The sequence below is a fragment of the Gobio gobio genome, assembly GCF_949357685.1.
Source record: "Gobio gobio genome assembly, chromosome: 21".
Taxonomy (NCBI): Eukaryota; Metazoa; Chordata; class Actinopteri; order Cypriniformes; family Gobionidae; genus Gobio; species Gobio gobio.
The window spans coordinates 23102046-23122130 of NC_137117.1; the positions used below are offsets into that span (position 1 = coordinate 23102046).

The 20085-nt window shown below is 41.9% G+C and overlaps 1 long non-coding RNA gene across 1 annotated transcript; it reads right to left on the reverse strand.

Annotated features, from left to right (window-relative positions):
• Positions 1–16787: 16787 nt before the first annotated feature.
• On the reverse strand, positions 16788–19235 carry LOC307117423. The gene is made up of 3 exons (XR_013815432.1): positions 19112–19235; positions 18293–18342; positions 16788–16890 (listed from the first exon to the last, which is right to left on the reverse strand). It is a non-coding gene; the product is annotated as an uncharacterized lncRNA (long non-coding RNA).
• Positions 19236–20085: the final 850 nt, after the last annotated feature.

Here is a 20085-nt window from a genome sequence, read left to right on the forward strand (position 1 = left end):
ATAACCAAATAACCGTTTTTGGTGTCAGAATCAAAAAACGAAAAACCAATTAAAAACGGTCCGTTTTTCGTTTTGAACTTCAGTCAGTTCGTTTTTCGTTTATAAACCAAAAACGGAAGTCACGTGGTCTATTCCTTTTTTGGAAGCGAAAGTTACCGGTAACACTTTCAAAATAGAAGTAACTATGGTTAACGAGGTGATTGTAGACTAACTATAACGTTTTTTAGTGCCACTAAAGTAGCACTGGGTGTGAGAAAGAAAAAAAAACACTTAAGTTAACTGAAATAAAAATTAAAACTAATAAAATAATAACTCTGGCTGTTAGGGAGAATTAAACATTTGTAAGAACATTGGTGACCTGTAACTTCAGATTAAGACAAGTGAACTAATTTTATATGTAGCTTAGGATAGCAGGAAGCCTATTTATTTATAAGTTTCTATTATTTAATTCACATTTTAGTTTTGTAACATATGTCTTGCTATGTGGAAGCTCAACCAGCAGAGGTCACTCTACCCCCTTCTGCGCACCGACTCTTTCTGTGGGACAACAGGCAACAAGGGTTTGACCTTTTGACTTGTGTTTATATCAAAGAGAAGGCAAGCACTGCTACCAACAGAAGCTAATCACTGAGTTTGAAGGGTGTGCAGAACTTCACGTGCCTTCCAGCTCCTCTTTCTATGGCACTATAGCTGTTAAAAACTCCCAGCTTCCACCATCTACTGTTACCCCTTCTGTGTCAAAACAAAACTCTTCCAAAACAAATCTATAAAGTTGTATACCTTTTATTTTCATTCGCATTTTTCTCCAGTGTAATATACTTATTATGTTAGTAAAGTAGATGAAATATTTTTTATGCAGCTTGTAGTTCTCATTAGTTATGTAGACCTACTTGTGTGTGAAACCTAGCCTTACTCAGTCAAATTATCTCTAGCCCTGGGACTTTCAGATCTTTTAGTGCTTTTTTGGGTTTAATTCTGTTTGATGAACCACCAGGGAAAGGCAGTGCTCTGTACTCTTGGTACTTGTGTAAAGTAAAATAAAAGTGAAGTTAAATTATTTAGTTTTGGTACTCTGGTACTACCCTAGTACTCGTGTCAGGGCCTCCCAGAGTTTCCCCAATACCTAGAGGATGTGAGCCTGTGCACTGTGTGCTGGGTTTAAGGACTGATGATAGTAGCAAGACTGGCCCCAGTCACCTACCATCACTCTCTCTTCAAATAAATGCTGGACTGGCAGGACACCACTCCTTCCTCCGGCACCATAAAAGGGCCTTTGTTGTCACTTTCAGATATTTACATCATGGTTTATGGTAAGCCACATCTTTGAATTGTGGCACTACTTTTGTGGAATTGGATGATGTCAACTTATGTCTTTAAATACAAATGTACATCACAATGTACAAAGGTACAGTGAAGCAGGGCTCTGCATTGCAACTCTTTCACTTGCATATATGCCCTTAAATGATTTACAAGCATATTGGGTCAGTGAAGACTAAAACCTACTGTATAAAAGGCTCTGACATTTCAGGGTGCCTTCCCCTTTAAGACTCTTATTCTGTGGTGACGGAAGAGAAATGTGTGGTTAGCGTCAGATATAGCGGGTATGGAAACGAGTTCAAGTTTAACGACATCATTTAGCCTACGTATCTGTGCTGTGCAGCTTCCTTAGTCCCTACTGAACAATCCAGCTTCCAATGTTCATGCGTTGAGTTAATGACGGAAAGTAAGTGACTGCTACTTTGCTGTGTTAATGTTTCTATTGTAGAAATTATTATGCATTATCATGTGCCAGCGTGATGAGTGAGATTTATAGTGATAGAACAATGTTTATGTTGTAAAACACTGTAGGAAATAATAAGTTAACTAGTGTGAGCCTTCTGATATATAAGTTTCATCGTTACGTTTATAATATTGAGTTAAGGGAATTAATATCGTGCTCACGAGACCATGTGCAGACGCTGTTTGAGTAGTAGCCTTGTCTGGCCAGAAGATGTCGCCATTGCTCCTTTTGTAAACCTTTTCTAATACAGTTTAATGTGAACTGGTCAGTGAAATAGGTGAAGCGCTTTATATTTCTCCAAGCAGTAATTTTCATGTTTATGTAATTGTAGATTATGTTCTAAGGGGCATATTAATGTTTATTGAGATATTTATGTTAGATGAACCTGATTTGTATTATATGTGTGGATATATTCTTTACGTTGCATAGAAATGTATGTACTGTAACTGTTTAGATGGCAGTACCTAATGGTGATTTATTTGTTTTATTATCAGACTATAATGACAATACTGGATATTGGAATGTTCTGATGAGCACTGCTGAAGTCCAATACAATCTAAAGAAGAAAGAATATCTCCTCGTCTTTATTCCTGTATTCTGACCGATACACCATCCTGTTTATTGCCTGAAACCCTAGATGAACTAGCCCTACTAGATTACCTCTTTTACATTGGTCCTTCGAGCCGGATACAGTATCCAGGATGGAGGCAGATGAAGAGATGTATCCTGATGTGAGACCTAAACGTCAAATACGTCGACCTGTCAGACTTCAGGACTTCGAAGTGGACTATATGGGATATAGTCAAAGAGATCAGTTAAAATGGGATCTGTCATCCCCTGCATTGGATAGGAGGGTGTTCCCCACTCGGGAGGGTCCAGACCAGATGACCCCTTTCCAGACAGCCCACTCTCACTCTGGGGGTTTCCCTGGGAATGCTGCTCACCCTGAGATTTATCAGTTAGTCTCAGACCACGGCCAGAGGAGAGATTTGGATGGGTTTATTCAGCCTGCGCGAACACCCTCATCCCATCAGAGCCCATATCTGGATTCTCGTTTCTCGGAGGAAATTAGAGCTATTCGGGAGGAGAATATTAAGCTGCTCCAAACACAACAGGCCTTCCAGACTGGCATAAAGGAACTCAATGAAGCACGGCATGAGATGAAAGAGCTGTTGGAAGTAGCCCGCTCGCTGAGGGAAAACCTGGCCCAAGTTAATAGTCCAGCCGCAAACTACAGCAACCCCACATCTCCACAGGCCGGTGCTGTGGCCTCAAGAAGTTTCACTGATGCAGCACACTCGAAGAAAATGGAGGATGAGGACTGGCCTGATCCTCCACCCTGGCCTGAACCTGATGAGAACCTGACGGGAGGCATGTGCAATCTCAGGGTCGAAGAACAAGGGCTAGACCGTAACCAGCTCGACCTTTCCCCCGGAGGTAGAGTATGTATGCCTTGTAAGCCTCCACTGCATCCTCAGTACCCCGCTCCTGCTTCTGATAGAGGGATATCATCATACCACTCTAAACGGCCCTCTCAGTTGCTCACACACCCTGCCCCAGCTCATGCACCTGTAATGAAATCGGCACCTGCCCGTGCCTACCATCCCTTAGAGGCCAGATACGGAGCGGTACATGGTATGCCGCCATCTAACCCGTTTATGCAGCCGCTGGGGAATGAACAAGTGTATCGAGGGCCTCAACCCACAATCCCAAGGTTCATTCACCCGGATCCCAGTGAGTTCGCACGGCTTCGCATAGCTTTAGAAAACCTACTCCCATCCACGGCTACAGAACTCTTCAAGTATCAGATACTTGTAGATCATTTAAAGCTGGAGGAAGCCAAGCTGATAGCTGATGCTTATCTAAACTCACCCACCCCTTATAGTGACACTATGTCAGCCCTCCATGACAAATTCGGGCAGCCTCATCAACTTGCCTTAAAGAAGATAGCGAACGTCCTGGAGACTCCCGAGGTGAGGCGAGGTGATACTATGGCATTCCAGAAATTCTCTCTCCAGATACAATCTTTAGTGGGTTTATTGCAGACTCTGGGACCTGAAGGGGAAATCGAACTCAACTGCGGATCACATGTTGCTCGTCTGCTGAGTAAGCTCCCTCCGGAGCAGCGAGCTGATTTCCGTCGACATCAGTTCAAGCAGTTAGGGGCGACCCACACTTTACATGATTTGTCAGAATGGCTCCGCTATGAATCATGGTGTCAGGGCTTCGACAGTCAGGCTACTGGACGCAGCATAAAGGAAAGGCAGAACATGAAGACTGATGGTCGTCCTGGTAGACAGACGGTGACTGTCCTTCATGGAGCTGGTGAGTCGGCAGAGACAGCTTCTTCGTATCTTAAAGAGAGTTCAACTAACCGAGGAGCCAAGAGTAAAGCCTACTGTGCCTACTGTGAGAGTACTGAACATTATCTTAGTCAATGCAGTGCTGTCACCAAACTCTCTAGAGACCAGCTTAGGGAATGGATCCGGGTTAACAAACGGTGCTGGCGCTGCGCACGAACTCATCAAGCTGCTCAGTGCACATTGAAGAAACCTTGCAACATCTGTCAGGGAAAGCACCTACTGGCTCTTCACGAGATAAATACAAGAGCAGAGAGGGGCAATAAAGATGTAGCTGCTAAAGAAGAGAGCTGCTTAACTAGCTCTGCGGCTGATTCGCTCTACCTGGACAGACCTGGAGCCGGGAATCGAGTCATGTTGAAGGTCGTCCCGGTGCTTGTACATTATGGAGATCGGACGCTGGACACCTTTGCGATCCTCGATGATGGGTCAGAGAGGACCATGTTGTTGCCAGCAGCAGCTAAGTTTCTTGGCCTAAAGGGCAAACCCGAAGCGCTTCCTTTGCGTACAGTCCGACAGGACATCCAGATCCTCCATGGCCACACAGTGTCTTTCAGCGTCTCACCAGTGGCGAACCCTCACATAAGCTATAAGATCAAGGGGGCCTTCACAGCTGGCCGCCTCAGCCTAGCACAGCATACTTACCCCATTGACCGCCTGAAGAGAAAATACAAATACCTAAGTGGTATTCCCCTACCTGCCTTAAGAGATGCTCAGCCAACACTCCTTGTAGGATCTGATAACCCTCAGCTGATAACACCTGTTGAGCCAGTCAGACTTGGTCCATCAGGTGGCCCAGCCGCAGTCCGCACCCGGCTTGGGTGGACTCTTCAGGGCCCCACCCCATTCATGGGGCGGCCTATCCAACCTGCACAGTGCCTGTATACTTCATATGCGCCATCAATGGATGAGCTTTACAAGCATGTTGAGAGGCTATGGCAAGTAGACACTGTACCTTACCGACCAGAAAGAGAGGTGACTCGGTCAAAGCAGGATCAACAGGCTGTAGCATTGCTTGAATCTAAGACTGTCCGTACTAATGTGGATGGAATTCTTAGGTACGCCACACCATTGCTGCGACAGGCAAGCATGCCACCATTGCACTCGCCAAAGGAGGCAGTTATGCCCATGTTACGTAGTACTGAGAAGCGACTCTTAAAGGACCCCAGGCTGGCGGATGCATACAGGAAGGAAATGCAGAAGCTCATTGAAGCAGGTGCTGTGAGGGAAATCACTGAGGATACCTCAACCAAAGAAGGATGGTATATCTCACATCATCTCGTCAGCCACAACGGGAAACCCCGCCTGGTCTTTAACTGCTCTCACCAGTACCTTGGGCAGACCCTGAACCAGTACCTGTTACCGGGCCCTACTCTTGGTGCCCCTTTGCTGGGAGTTTTACTGAGATTTCGTGAACACCCCATCGCGGTTAGTGGAGACATCAAGGGGATGTTCCATCAAGTCCGCCTCATCCCTGAAGATCGCCGCCTTCTAAGGTTCCTGTGGCGGGACCTGAAGGTGGAAGAGCCCCCAAGAACATTTGAGTGGCAAGTTTTGCCTTTCGGCGCAACCTGTAGCCCGTGCTGTGCGACATATGCCTTACAGCGCCATGTTGTTGACCACTGCGGGCCTGACGATGACCTGAAATTCTCGGTTGAGAACTGCTTTTATGTGGATAATTGCCTGCAGAGCATGGGTACATCGGGTGAGGCCAAACGACTTGTTGATCGACTCAGGGATCTTCTGATATCTGCAGGTTTTGAGTTGCGCCAATGGGCTTGCAACGATCCAAGCGTCCTGCGTCACTTGCCTCAAGAGGCCAGATCGGAAAGCCTGGACCTGTGGCTGGCACAGGATAAGTCCAACCCTCTCGAGTCAACACTTGGTCTCAGCTGGAATTGGGCAACCGACTCCTTGGGCTACAAACATAGGCCTGTGTCCTACGAGGAACCAACCTTGAGGAACATCTACAGAGTTCTAGCTACACAATATGATCCCCTGGGTTATATGTTACCTTTCTCCACCCGAGCAAAGCTCATCATCAGGCAGCTGTGGGATAAGAAGCGAGGATGGGATGACTCAAACTTACCCGCCGACCTCCTGCAGGCCTGGTTCAGCTGGGAGGCTGAACTTGAGTCCTTACCTCTACTTACATTCCCACGTGCATATGTTCCGGCGGACGTTAACCTTGCGGGTGCCACACGTGAGGTGCACATCTTTGCAGACGCCTCTGAGCAAGCATATGGAGCCGTAGCCTACATGAGAACCGAAGACAAGGAAGGACAGGTCCACCTGTCTTTTATCCTTGCTCGTTCACGAGTAGCTCCAAGACGTCTGCATTCTATCCCACGCCTGGAGCTTTGCGGAGCTCTGGTTGCAGCACAGCTGGCTCGCGTTCTCGAGAGGGAACTTACTTTGACAGTGGCTCGAACTGTGATGTGGTCCGACTCCACTACTGTACTGACCTGGCTACACTCTCAGTCTTGTCGATACAAGGTCTTCGTGGGCGCCAGAATAGCTGAGATCCAGGAGTTAACGGAGAAGTGCACTTGGCGCTACGTGGACTCTGCAAATAATCCTGCTGACGATCTGACGAGAGGGAAGACCCTGGAGGCCTTAATAGATCCCAACCGATGGTCTCAAGGACCTCCCTTCCTTCTCCAGAACCCAGCTATTTGGCCAGAAAGACCCAGCACCGAACCATTTGAGGATAAAGCGGAACTCCGGAAGACCACCTTCTGTGGAGTAACGATTACCTCACCAATGTCAATCAGCAGGGATGACAAGCTGTACCGAAACTGGCAGGAGCTCATAGATGCCACTGCTCAAGAAATCCTAGGACAAACCCCTTCTAGTTTCCCACCGAGTGCTGAAGAGTACCAAAAGGCGGAGATGATAGTTCTCCAGCGAGCCCAACAACAGTCTTTCCCAGAGGACTACAAACTCCTTGCAGTAGGGAAGCCTGTCGCACATGGGAGTCGGTTACTCACCTTGGCTCCAGAGTTGGACAAATCCACGGACCTTATAAGAGTAGGAGGTCGGCTGCGACGTTTGGAAGGTCAAGACGACTTGACATTGCACCCTGTGGTTTTGGATGCCTCACACCCCTTTACACGCTTGCTTATCCAAAAGTATGATAGCGACCTGCATCATCCTGGTCCAGAGCGAGTCTTTGCGGAGATGCGGCGGTCATTCTGGATAATCCGTGGGAGGGAGGCAATTCGCAGACACCAGCATTCTTGTGCCGATTGTCAGCATTGGAGAGCTCAACCCTCCATTCCCCGAATGGCGGACCTTCCCGTTGCTCGTCTCCGATTACACAAACCAGCCTTCCACTCCACTGGCGTGGATTGTTTTGGGCCCATGTTAGTGAAGATAGGCAGACGTCAGGAGAAACGCTGGGGGATAATATTTAAGTGTTTAACAACCAGGGCGGTACACTTGGATCTCCTCAGAAATATGGATGCGGATGCTTATTTGATGGCCCTGAGACGGTTCATCGCCAGAAGGGGGACACCTGCAGAGTTGTTGTCAGATCAGGGAACCAATTTTAAAGGAGGAGAACGGGAAATAAGAGAGGCTTTTGCCAGTATGGAGCCAACCTTGCAGAAACAACTCGCGCGACAGAGGATTAAGTTCCAGTTCAACCCTCCCGCAGCTCCACACTTCGGTGGAGTGTGGGAAAGAGAGGTCCGCTCTGTCAAGTCTGCACTTTACACCTGTGTGGGGGCCCAACCTGTTCATGAGGACGTCCTGCTCACCGTTCTCCTGGAAGTTGAGGCAATTCTCAATTCCAAACCATTGGGTTACGTATCTGCCGACATCGCGGATATCGACCCCGTGACACCCAATAGTCTGCTTATGGGGCGGCCTGATGGATCTCTTCCCCAAGTGGTTTATCCTGAGACGGAGCTCCTGAGCCGTAGACGCTGGAGGCATTCACAGGTTCTCGCTGATCAGTTCTGGTCCAGATTCATCAGGGAATATCTCCCTGGGCTGCAAACTAGACAGAAATGGCACTCCTCTTCCCCTGAACTACTGGAAAAGGCTGTTGTCATGCTGGTGGACCCGCAGCTACCTCGAGCCTTGTGGCCCATTGGGCATGTAATCAAGAGTCACCGCAGCGACGATGGACGCATTAGATCTGCCGATGTGGACATCAAAGGACATGTGTACACCCGACCGGTAGCTCGGTTGGTGATGTTGCCAGCTCTCCCGTCGGGGATGGACGATGCCTCTGTGAGCCCCTCACAGCCTGACTGATAAGCCTTTTAAAGGGAGCAAATGTGCTTGCACATTTGGGGGCGGCTGTATAAAAGGCTCTGACATTTCAGGGTGCCTTCCCCTTTAAGACTCTTATTCTGTGGTGACGGAAGAGAAATGTGTGGTTAGCGTCAGATATAGCGGGTATGGAAACGAGTTCAAGTTTAACGACATCATTTAGCCTACGTATCTGTGCTGTGCAGCTTCCTTAGTCCCTACTGAACAATCCAGCTTCCAATGTTCATGCGTTGAGTTAATGACGGAAAGTAAGTGACTGCTACTTTGCTGTGTTAATGTTTCTATTGTAGAAATTATTATGCATTATCATGTGCCAGCGTGATGAGTGAGATTTATAGTGATAGAACAATGTTTATGTTGTAAAACACTGTAGGAAATAATAAGTTAACTAGTGTGAGCCTTCTGATATATAAGTTTCATCGTTACGTTTATAATATTGAGTTAAGGGAATTAATATCGTGCTCACGAGACCATGTGCAGACGCTGTTTGAGTAGTAGCCTTGTCTGGCCAGAAGATGTCGCCATTGCTCCTTTTGTAAACCTTTTCTAATACAGTTTAATGTGAACTGGTCAGTGAAATAGGTGAAGCGCTTTATATTTCTCCAAGCAGTAATTTTCATGTTTATGTAATTGTAGATTATGTTCTAAGGGGCATATTAATGTTTATTGAGATATTTATGTTAGATGAACCTGATTTGTATTATATGTGTGGATATATTCTTTACGTTGCATAGAAATGTATGTACTGTAACTGTTTAGATGGCAGTACCTAATGGTGATTTATTTGTTTTATTATCAGACTATAATGACAATACTGGATATTGGAATGTTCTGATGAGCACTGCTGAAGTCCAATACAATCTAAAGAAGAAAGAATATCTCCTCGTCTTTATTCCTGTATTCTGACCGATACACCATCCTGTTTATTGCCTGAAACCCTAGATGAACTAGCCCTACTAGATTACCTCTTTTACACCTACTGTAAATGTTATAGTCAAGTCATCTTCATTTATATAGCGCTTTTAACAATGTAGATTGTTTCAAAGCAGCTTTACAGAGATTTTTTTGTGTCTGGACCACCACTGTACAACCATGTTCACATTGCATAGGCCTATAAATGAAAAACACATCTTTAGAAGAGGCTTCATTTAATGGGTGATTTTCACATGGTTTTTACTCGTTTTACAATAATAGTCACTTTCAAATCCAGACTCAAAACACATCTGTTTAGCTATGCATTTAATGAATGAGCACTGTGCCAATGTTCGTCCGACTGTACTGTACTGTATTTTATTTTATTTTTTTCTTAACTGTTTTAATTATTCTTATTTCTTTTTATTATTTTTTAATTTCTTCTATGTAAAGCACTTTGAATTGCCACTGTGTATGAAATGTGCTATATAAATAAACTTGCCTTGCCTTGCCTTGCCTAGGTTTTAGTCTTCACTGACCCAATATGCTTGTAAATCATTTAAGGGCATATATGCAAGTGAAAGAGTTGCAATGCAGAGCCCTGCTTCACTGTACCTTTGTACATTGTGATGTACATTTGTATTTAAAGACATAAGTTGACATCATCTAATTCCACAAAAGTAGTGCCACAATTCAAAGATGTGGCTTACCATAAACCATGATGTAAATATCTGAAAGTGACAACAAAGGCCCTTTTATGGTGCCGGAGGAAGGAGTGGTGTCCTGTCAGTCCAGCATTTATTTGAAGAGAGAGTGATGGTAGGTGACTGGGGCCAGTCTTGCTACTATCATCAGTCCTTAAACCCAGCACACAGTGCACAGGCTCACATCCTCCAGGTATTGGGGAAACTCTGGGAGGCCCTGACACGAGTACTAGGGTAGTACCAGAGTACCAAAACTAAATAATTTAACTTCACTTTTATTTTACTTTACACAAGTACCTAGAGTACAGAGCACTGCCTTTCCCTGGTGGTTCATCAAACAGAATTAAACCCAAAAAAGCACTAAAAGATCTGAAAGTCCCAGGGCTAGAGATAATTTGACTGAGTAAGGCTAGGTTTCACACACAAGTAGGTCTACATAACTAATGAGAACTACAAGCTGCATAAAAAATATTTCATCTACTTTACTAACATAATAAGTATATTACACTGGAGAAAAATGCGAATGAAAATAAAAGGTATACAACTTTATAGATTTGTTTTGGAAGAGTTTTGTTTTGACACAGAAGGGGTAACAGTAGATGGTGGAAGCTGGGAGTTTTTAACAGCTATAGTGCCATAGAAAGAGGAGCTGGAAGGCACGTGAAGTTCTGCACACCCTTCAAACTCAGTGATTAGCTTCTGTTGGTAGCAGTGCTTGCCTTCTCTTTGATATAAACACAAGTCAAAAGGTCAAACCCTTGTTGCCTGTTGTCCCACAGAAAGAGTCGGTGCGCAGAAGGGGGTAGAGTGACCTCTGCTGGTTGAGCTTCCACATAGCAAGACATATGTTACAAAACTAAAATGTGAATTAAATAATAGAAACTTATAAATAAATAGGCTTCCTGCTATCCTAAGCTACATATAAAATTAGTTCACTTGTCTTAATCTGAAGTTACAGGTCACCAATGTTCTTACAAATGTTTAATTCTCCCTAACAGCCAGAGTTATTATTTTATTAGTTTTAATTTTTATTTCAGTTAACTTAAGTGTTTTTTTTTCTTTCTCACACCCAGTGCTACTTTAGTGGCACTAAAAAACGTTATAGTTAGTCTACAATCACCTCGTTAACCATAGTTACTTCTATTTTGAAAGTGTTACCGGTAACTTTCGCTTCCAAAAAAGGAATAGACCACGTGACTTCCGTTTTTGGTTTATAAACGAAAAACGAACTGACTGAAGTTCAAAACGAAAAACGGACCGTTTTTAATTGGTTTTTCGTTTTTTGATTCTGACACCAAAAACGGTTATTTGGTTATTCGTTTTGAAACAAAAAACAGAAAAACGGTATTTTCGTTTTATAACTCCAAACGAATTACGGATTATCCAGAGATCCCCTGGTCCGTGTAACGCTTCACAATTCAATTTTCAGACCATATAGTGCAAATGCAAAAAATAAAATATTGAAACAAACGTCCATTTTTTCCTTTTTCTCGGTTACTTCATCAGTGGATTTTTGCCATTTTCTCTCCTTTTTTCAAATTTCCTTTTGCTAAATTATGACTTAAGAAATTATCTTTTGAATAAATTGAAATCTAACCGATTTTATTTTCCTTCTATTTTTTCCCCCAATTTACGTGGACTGTGCCATATAACGTTAGCGGGGGGAGGTCGCGGACTGTTTTACATCGTTTATGTAGGCTATAGCCTGTGTGCACGTTGAGAAGTAACTTATAGTTTAAAAGGCTAACACAGAGGACGCCATAGTTTTTATTGTTAATAACTGTGCTAAATGTAGAATTCAGGTCTGGCCATCGGGAGCAGCGGGCAAAACGGTGGCCTGGCTACTTATTTCGCCCGCTGCTTTGTATTTATCTATACTTATTTGTTATTAGTGCACGCACACACACACACACACATACACACACACACACACACACACACACACACACACACACACACACACACACACACACACACACACACACACACACTCACTCACGTGCACACATGCACAAACACACACACACACACACACACACACACACACACACACACACACACACACACACACACACACACAATCACACACACACACCTACTTTATTATATTGATGCATGCCTCGATGTACCCGAATGATTTAAGGACTCGCCATTTGATAATTAACGGCTTGTAATGAACTGAGTTAATGAATGCTAAATTTAAGGGCAAGAGAAGATGTGAGAAGCAGTATATTCAATGAAAAGTTAAATGTTGCCATGGAAACGAAGAATGATGATCACTAAGTGAAAACAATAACATCGACAAAGGAGTTTATTTAGGCCCAAATATTTTGTATGTTTGCATGTAGGCTAGGCTAAGATGTGAATAAAAGCTAACAAAAATTTGCTGAACTTTATAACTTAAAAAAAAATTATAAAGAAAGAAAAAGAGAAAAGACAGTCACAGACATAGGCTACCAATTCAGATAGATTTTAAACATTAATAATAACTTATTCTACTCTACAAGAAGAAAAAGTGAAAAAAGAGAGAGAGCATTTTCTTGTGGTGCCCCCCTGAGCACTTGGTGCCCTATGCGCAGCGCGTGATGTGTGTAATGGGAGCGGTGGCACTGTACATTTGTCACACTTCCATGTCTGAAAAGCAGAAGCAAGCTCAGCGTAAAATAGACTCTTCCGCTGCCTGTATCAGTGGCAGTGCCCATAGCACGAAAGTATCGTAATTTATTGATGTAGCCTGCAGTTCATAACAGCCACGGGTAACAGGTGCCGCCACGGACCGCTCATGTTCGCATCAGTGGCATAACTTTAACCTAGAAATCATAGACCCCGGTGCACAAATATTATAACTATCTAAAATAAGCCTACTGTAATATATTGTATGTTATACTGTAGGCCTAATACAGTGAGGAAAATAAGTATTTGAACACCCTGCTATTTTGCAAGTTCTCCCACTTAGAAATCATGGAGGGGTCTGAAATTGTCATCGTAGGTGCATGTCCACTGTGAGAGACATAATCTAAAATAAAAAAAATCCAGAAATCACAATGTATGATTTTTTAACTATTTATTTGTATGATACAGCTGCAAATAAGTATTTGAACACCTGAGAAAATCAATGTTAATATTTGGTACAGTAGCCTTTGTTTGCAATTACAGAGGTCAAACGTTTCCTGTAGTTTTTCACCAGGTTTGCACACACTGCAGGAGGGATTTTGGCCCACTCCTCCACACAGATCTTCTCTAGATCAGTCAGGTTTCTGGCTTGTCGCTGAGAAGATTCTCTGTTGGGTTTAGGTCTGGAGACTGGCTAGGCCACGCCAGAACCTTGATATGCTTCTTACAGAGCCACTCCTTGGTTATCCTGACTGTGTGTTGGTCAGGTCATTGTCATGTTGGAAGACCCAGCCTCGACCCATCTTCAATGCTCTAACTGAGGGAAGGAGGTTGTTCTCCAAAATCTCGCAATACATGGCCCCGGTCATCCTCTCCTTAATACAGTGCAGTCACCCTGTCCCTTGTGCAGAAAAACACCCCCACAGCATGATGCTGCCACCCCCATGCTTCACAGTAGGGATGGTGTTCTTGGGATGGTACTCATCATTCTTCTTCCTCCAAACACGTTTAGTGTAATTATGACCAAAAAGTTATATTTTGGTCTCTTCTGACCACAAGACTTTCTCCCATGACTCCTCTGGATCATCCAAATGGTCATTGGCAAACTTAAGACGGGCCTGGACATGTGCTGCACTGTTAGACATTTTATTGTATTTTTGCGGTAACTTACTGGCAGCACTATTGCCAGTAAGTTACTGTAATTGCCCCTTTACAGTAGCTTACCTGTAAATGTGTTTTACAGTATGATGCCCTTACCGTAATTTAATTTTACAGTATGATGCCCTTACCGCAATTTAATTTTACAGTATGATGCCCTTACCGTAATTTAATTTTACAGTATGATGCCCTTACCGCAATTTAATTTTACAGTATGATGCCCTTACCGCAATTTATTTTTACAGTATAATATTTTTTACAGTAATTTTACTGTAATTTATTTTACTTTTTATTTTACAAAATATGCATGTTAATATGTTATTACTTTATTTTGAATATTTTACATGAATGCAATAAAATAAATAATACATTTAATAAATTCCAAATAAGAGACTTGAGTCCATGTACATCAGTATATTTTTTATTCACCGTCACAATCAATTACAAAAAACAGAAAAAAAATAGAGAACTGAATTCATTACAACAAATCAAAGCAGAGATCATGACGATATGGCAACAAAAAATATGAACAAAATACCCCAGCTGGTCTTGGCTGGCCTCCCTACTGGTAAACTACTGATGGCTGATCTGAAACAAAACAGAGGGAAAATGTGTGAGAAATGGTTTATCTCATCTAAATTTGTTCATGGACAGATGAGGTAACAACTTGTGCAACAGCAGTTATTCATAGTTATACTTGTTATATTATTATTATTCATAGTTATACTTATATTATATATCTCTATCCCGAGGACAAGCGTGTGCGCTCTGGAGATTATCATGTGAAACGCAACAATACCCAATCAGAAAGCAAGCTGCTGACGGAAGACACCTCCCTCCAGCTCACGCTGGAACATGTAAAGGCCATGTTCACACCATCTCCATTACTTCATCTAAACATTTTCCTTTCCCCCCCCGCAAATTTTCTTTAAAAAGCATTCCATACACTATCAGGGTATATACAGAACTTCTTAAGTTGAATTTAATACCTTTTACTACCTTTCTTCTTCATAGTTCATGCAGTGTACAGAGCAATTTTCACGGCGCAATATAGATTTTTTTTCTTTTTCGTTTTAAATCATGAAGGCGAGTCAGTGGATATCACACAAAAACGTAATGTGTGCGAGAGTCGGTGAAGTCTCAAACCTGGTCAATTATTCACTACTGAAAGTGAACGTAAAATCTGACAAGCTTTCGGCGCATATTCTCACAGAGACAAGAGATATCTCTTTATTTATATAAATCTGCTTTAACATATGCTGATAACGTATAGCCTATAACTGTCTGAATTTATATTCTTAATATTTCTCTTTTGGCCCATATTGTGAAACAAATTAAAAGAGAAGTATAGGCCCATTTCGTGTTAAACAAGTTTTTTTTTAAATAAAGCTGCTCTTACTTTCTGATAATACTGATATTATTGTAGTGTTCTGACATATTATAGACTGATAATCATTTTAATTATAGGCCTATAATTCCTTGTTTAATTGTGCAAAATGTATTTAAATAATGAGGAGTAAGCTAATCTATCTATTCTTTTATTATGCAACATGTCGGTTGTGCATTGATGCATTATGAAATTATCACGGGAGCAAATTAAATGTATTATCAATTTAATAATAAAAGTAGGCCTACCCTAATAATAATAATAATCATTTATATACATAAATAGTAAATGCTAAATCTTCACTCATACAGTGAGCAGACAAGTCGCGCTCGACGATCCGAGCCATGGTGTGAGCATATAAACCGTGAGCTTTGGCTTTACATCGCATGCGATCTACTCGTACAGTGTGAGTAGATAACCTTGCTGAAATCGCACAGAAATCGCACAGTGTAAGCCAAGCTTTAAGCAACTTGCATATTTCGAAACAGCTCTTCAATGCCATAGATTCAAATTTAAAGAGTGGTGTTTAGTTGCAAGGTCTAAACACCACAGCACCTCAGCTCGCAATGTAGCGGTGGTGATAGGGCATAGCGTCTGCTGTCTGACGCCTGTCACGCACCTGTTGATGATGCTGCTAGACTAACGTTAGGCTACTGGCAGTGGTTTGAATCGGGAGAGCAGTCGGGGTTGAGGGCAAAGCAGTGGAGGTTGAGGTCGTTGATGCATCTGTAAAGCAGAACATTGATATGGGAAGCTGCTCGCTACGTCCGCACATCCTAGCTTGGTGACTATTTGATTACATATGCGATTTGACGCCATTCACCCCCACCCAGGTTATATTAATTGTCTTCTTGCAGACGTGGCAATAAGCCTCGTGGCTGTTGCAAACTACTGGCCTAAGCCAGTCTTTAAATCGTGAGTCCTCCAGCCAGAGGTCCGAAAACTTGCATTTCCCCATGCTTTAATTACTGAATGGAAGCGAGCTCGCGTACATGTTTGTCAGCAAGCCAGCCGCGGACCCAGTTTGTTTCAGCGCGCGCGAACGAACACCACCTCACACGATATCGCGCAGGTCCTACTCTAAACATATAAATAAATCCACGCGAATTTTAGAAAAAAAAGGCCAAATTGACAAATTTATCTAAAAAAAATTGGGCTCGAAAATTTAATACCTCGTCAGATGACGTTTAGTACTTTTTACTACTTTTTAATGCCCTTAATTTTGGCTAATTTCATTTACTACCTTTTACAACCCCGCGGACACCCTGACTATAAGAGCAATTTCATGATATGATATACTTCATATCACCTGTGGTGTGGTAGGCAAACGTCACCTCCTGCTCAACTGACATCTTATGCTGCCTTCACGTGCTATAGGAATTACTGAACTAGTTTCCTAGTTAAAAAATTGGACATGAACGCCCTCTCAAGTCAAAATCTGAATGTGATGAGCTCGTAATCACAACTTCAGAAGTGGGAAGTAGGAAATTTCTAGCACATGAAGGCAGCATAAGACGAGGTTGGCTGAAAATTAAAAGATAAAAGTCTCTCAGAAATTGCAAATAATTAAATACTTGCACCTGTACATACTTGCATGATTAGTTTTTAGTTCAGGTTTTAGTTGTAGTCCAGCTTTGTCCGTTTCTCTGTCTATTCCTCAGTCTCTCTGTTTTCTGGTCACTGGTTGGATATGATCTGCATATAAAATAATGTATACATATTTTGGTAACACTTTACAATAAGGTTGTATTAGTTAACATTAGTTAAAGGGTTAGTTCACCCAAAAATGAAAATTCTGTCATTAATTACTCACCCTCATGTCGTTGGACACCCGTAAGACCTCCGTTCATATTCGGAACACAAATGAAGATATTTTTGTTGAAAGCTGATGGCTGAGAAAGGCTTCAGATAGGCCTCCATTGGCATTCAGTACATTGACACTTCCAAGATCCATGAAAGGCACTTAAAACATCGTTACAAAGTCTATCTCACCACAGTGACTCTACAATAATTTTACGATGTGACGACAATAGTTTTTGTGCGCAAAAAAAATCTAAATAACATCTTTATCCAACTTGTTCTCGACTTCCGTGTGTGCCTCCACGACGCATGCGCGAGAATATGACGCAGATCCGGCGTTCGGACATATGACCCAGAAGCGATTTGTTTACGAGCAGAGGAAGACGCGCGTGTCTAAGCTGTTGGATTCTACATTGATCGTGCTTTAGGTCTCGGCGTAGTTCTCAAAATGGGGCTTAAGTGTGCATTTCATGGATTCCCGAACGCCGGATCTGCGTCATATTCTCGCGCATGCGTCGTGGAGGCACACACGGAAGTCGAGAACAAGTTGGATAAAGGTGTTATTTTGATTTTTTTTTGCGCACAAAAACTATTGTCGTCGCATCGTAAAATTATTGTAGAGCCACTGTGGTGAGATGGACTTTGTAACAACGTTTTAAGTGCCTTTCATGGATCTTGGAAGTGTCAATGTACTGAATGCCAATGGAGGCCTGTCTGAAGCCTTTCTCAGCCATCAGCTTTCAACTAAAATATCTTCATTTGTGTTCTGAAGATGAACGGAGGTCTTACGGGTCTCCAACGACATGAGGGTGAGTAATTAATGACAGAATTTTCATTTTTGGGTGAACTAACCCTTTAATGCATTAGTTAACATGAACTAACCATGAACAACACCTCTGTTCAGCATTAGTTAATCTTTGTTAACGTTAGTTCATAAAAATCCAGCTGTTCATATTAGTTCACAGTGCATTAACTAATGTTAGCAAGATTTTAATAATGCATTAGTAAATGTTGAAATTAACATTAACAAAGATAAATAAATGCTTTATAAGTGCAGTTCATTATTAGTTAATGTTAACTAATGTAGTTAACTAATGAACCGTATTGTAAAGTGTTACACAAATTTTTAAGTGCATACAATGAATCATTTTTAATTACTTTGTCATGTTATGCAGTGACATATCCCACATGAGACTAAACAGTCACAACAAGATAACAAATAGATGCCAAGTAGGAAATGCAGGCAAATGCATTAAAAGACGTTAATCACATAATGTTAGTCAAAATATATACTTACAAAGCCAAAGATGCTCAGTGCTGTGGCTCTTTCTGGGGTGTTGTTAGCTCCTGTTGACACAAGAGAGAAAAATAAGAAATTTTCATTAATGTTTATTGACTATAATGGTGCCTAAATGTTATGCACATGATAATTCACAGATATAGGATGACTGCTAGATTGACCACTTACACAATCAAATGACTATCAACACTGAAAAAAGAGAGAAGACAATAATAGAGCCTTCAGTGGCATGTAAAAATGAATTCATATGAAATAATATAATAAATAAGAAGCCACAATGAACATACTTGAACTAATTATTATTTTACTTGAATATATATTAATCCTCTGGTGTATACACTGGCGTAAATGTTCTATTTTCGAGAGAGAGAGAGAGAGAGAGAGAGAGAGAGAGAGAGAGAGAGAGAGAGAGAGAGAGAGAGAGAGAGAGAGAGAGAGAGAGAGGGCGCGCGAGACAGCCTTTGACACCGCTAACGTTACTTCAAATGGCGTCACACACATTTAACTGTCAACGAAAATATGTAACTATAACTGGCCGTGAAAAGACGGAAACCATTGTTCGCGTAAATACAACATTTGGTACATAATGTACAATGCAGGTAACAGTTAGTCAATTGTATGCAAATTTAATGGGTTATGAAAGCGGTTCTTGAGGAAAATGAACAGTTCCCCGAGACTGTCATATACGTTAGTAATAGCAATTCGATATTATTATTTACTTTCTTCATATATGTAGCTATATTTAATGGATATTGGTTTACGTTTTAAAAGTATCAAAGACATTTGTGACAAATTTGTCAAATAAAAACTTCTTACCTCAGGAAAGCTCGCAGCTGGTGTCTGGCGATCCGATCCACAGGCAGGGACGTCCGTTATGCGCGCACTCGACACAAACCTCATTTGCGCGGGCTTGGCACGCGAGTAAACAATTTAAATTGTGTGAGGTGTAAGCAAAGTTTATAAATATATTTTTTAAACATTTAAAAATTACATTTATATCACCACACTTGTACTGGTATTACTCTGGCATTAAAATAATAATAAATAAAATAAAATTACGGATCATGAGATATAAAATGCTAACAGTAGGTGTGTGTGTGTAGCCTACCGTTAGCATTTTATATCTCATGATCCGTCATTTTATTTTGCAACGTACAGTTATAGCCGAAAAATAAACAAGTAATGAAACTTCACTTTGCCCTCAGCCTAAACGATTTGCCAGGGAACAAATTATAGATCCATGAGAGCAAATATGGGCCGTTAAATCTCCACAAGACTAATTATAGCTGGAGACGCCACAGAGACATCAGAGCCAGCGGCAGACGTCAGAAGGGCTAGCCGAGGAAAGTCTACTCTCGCCGGGTAAACAAGCGCTGAACGCCGCTGACTCACTGGAGCTCACATCTCCGAAAACACCAGATAAAATGTTAAAATAGGCACTCTTCTTATAAATAAACCACAGATTTGAGCTTTAAACAACTACATTACCGACTAAAAAAGTCTTAAAACTACGTTTTGTCACACATTAACAGTTTTAACACAAAAAGACGTGTAAACACAGCCCATGTCAGTCATTTCTCAACGAGAAGAGCCGCTGGCAGAAGCTCCTCCTATGAGGCGAATTCGAAATACATTTATAACACTAATACTTTACTCTATTTATTCTATACTCTATTTTTTCCTCTTTTTGAAAGTTGTGAAATCACTATTGTGGAGTTTTTCTTTTGCTATTTGAGCAAATGGGCACACAAAAAATATATAATTATTGTATTCTCTCATTCACCGCTATA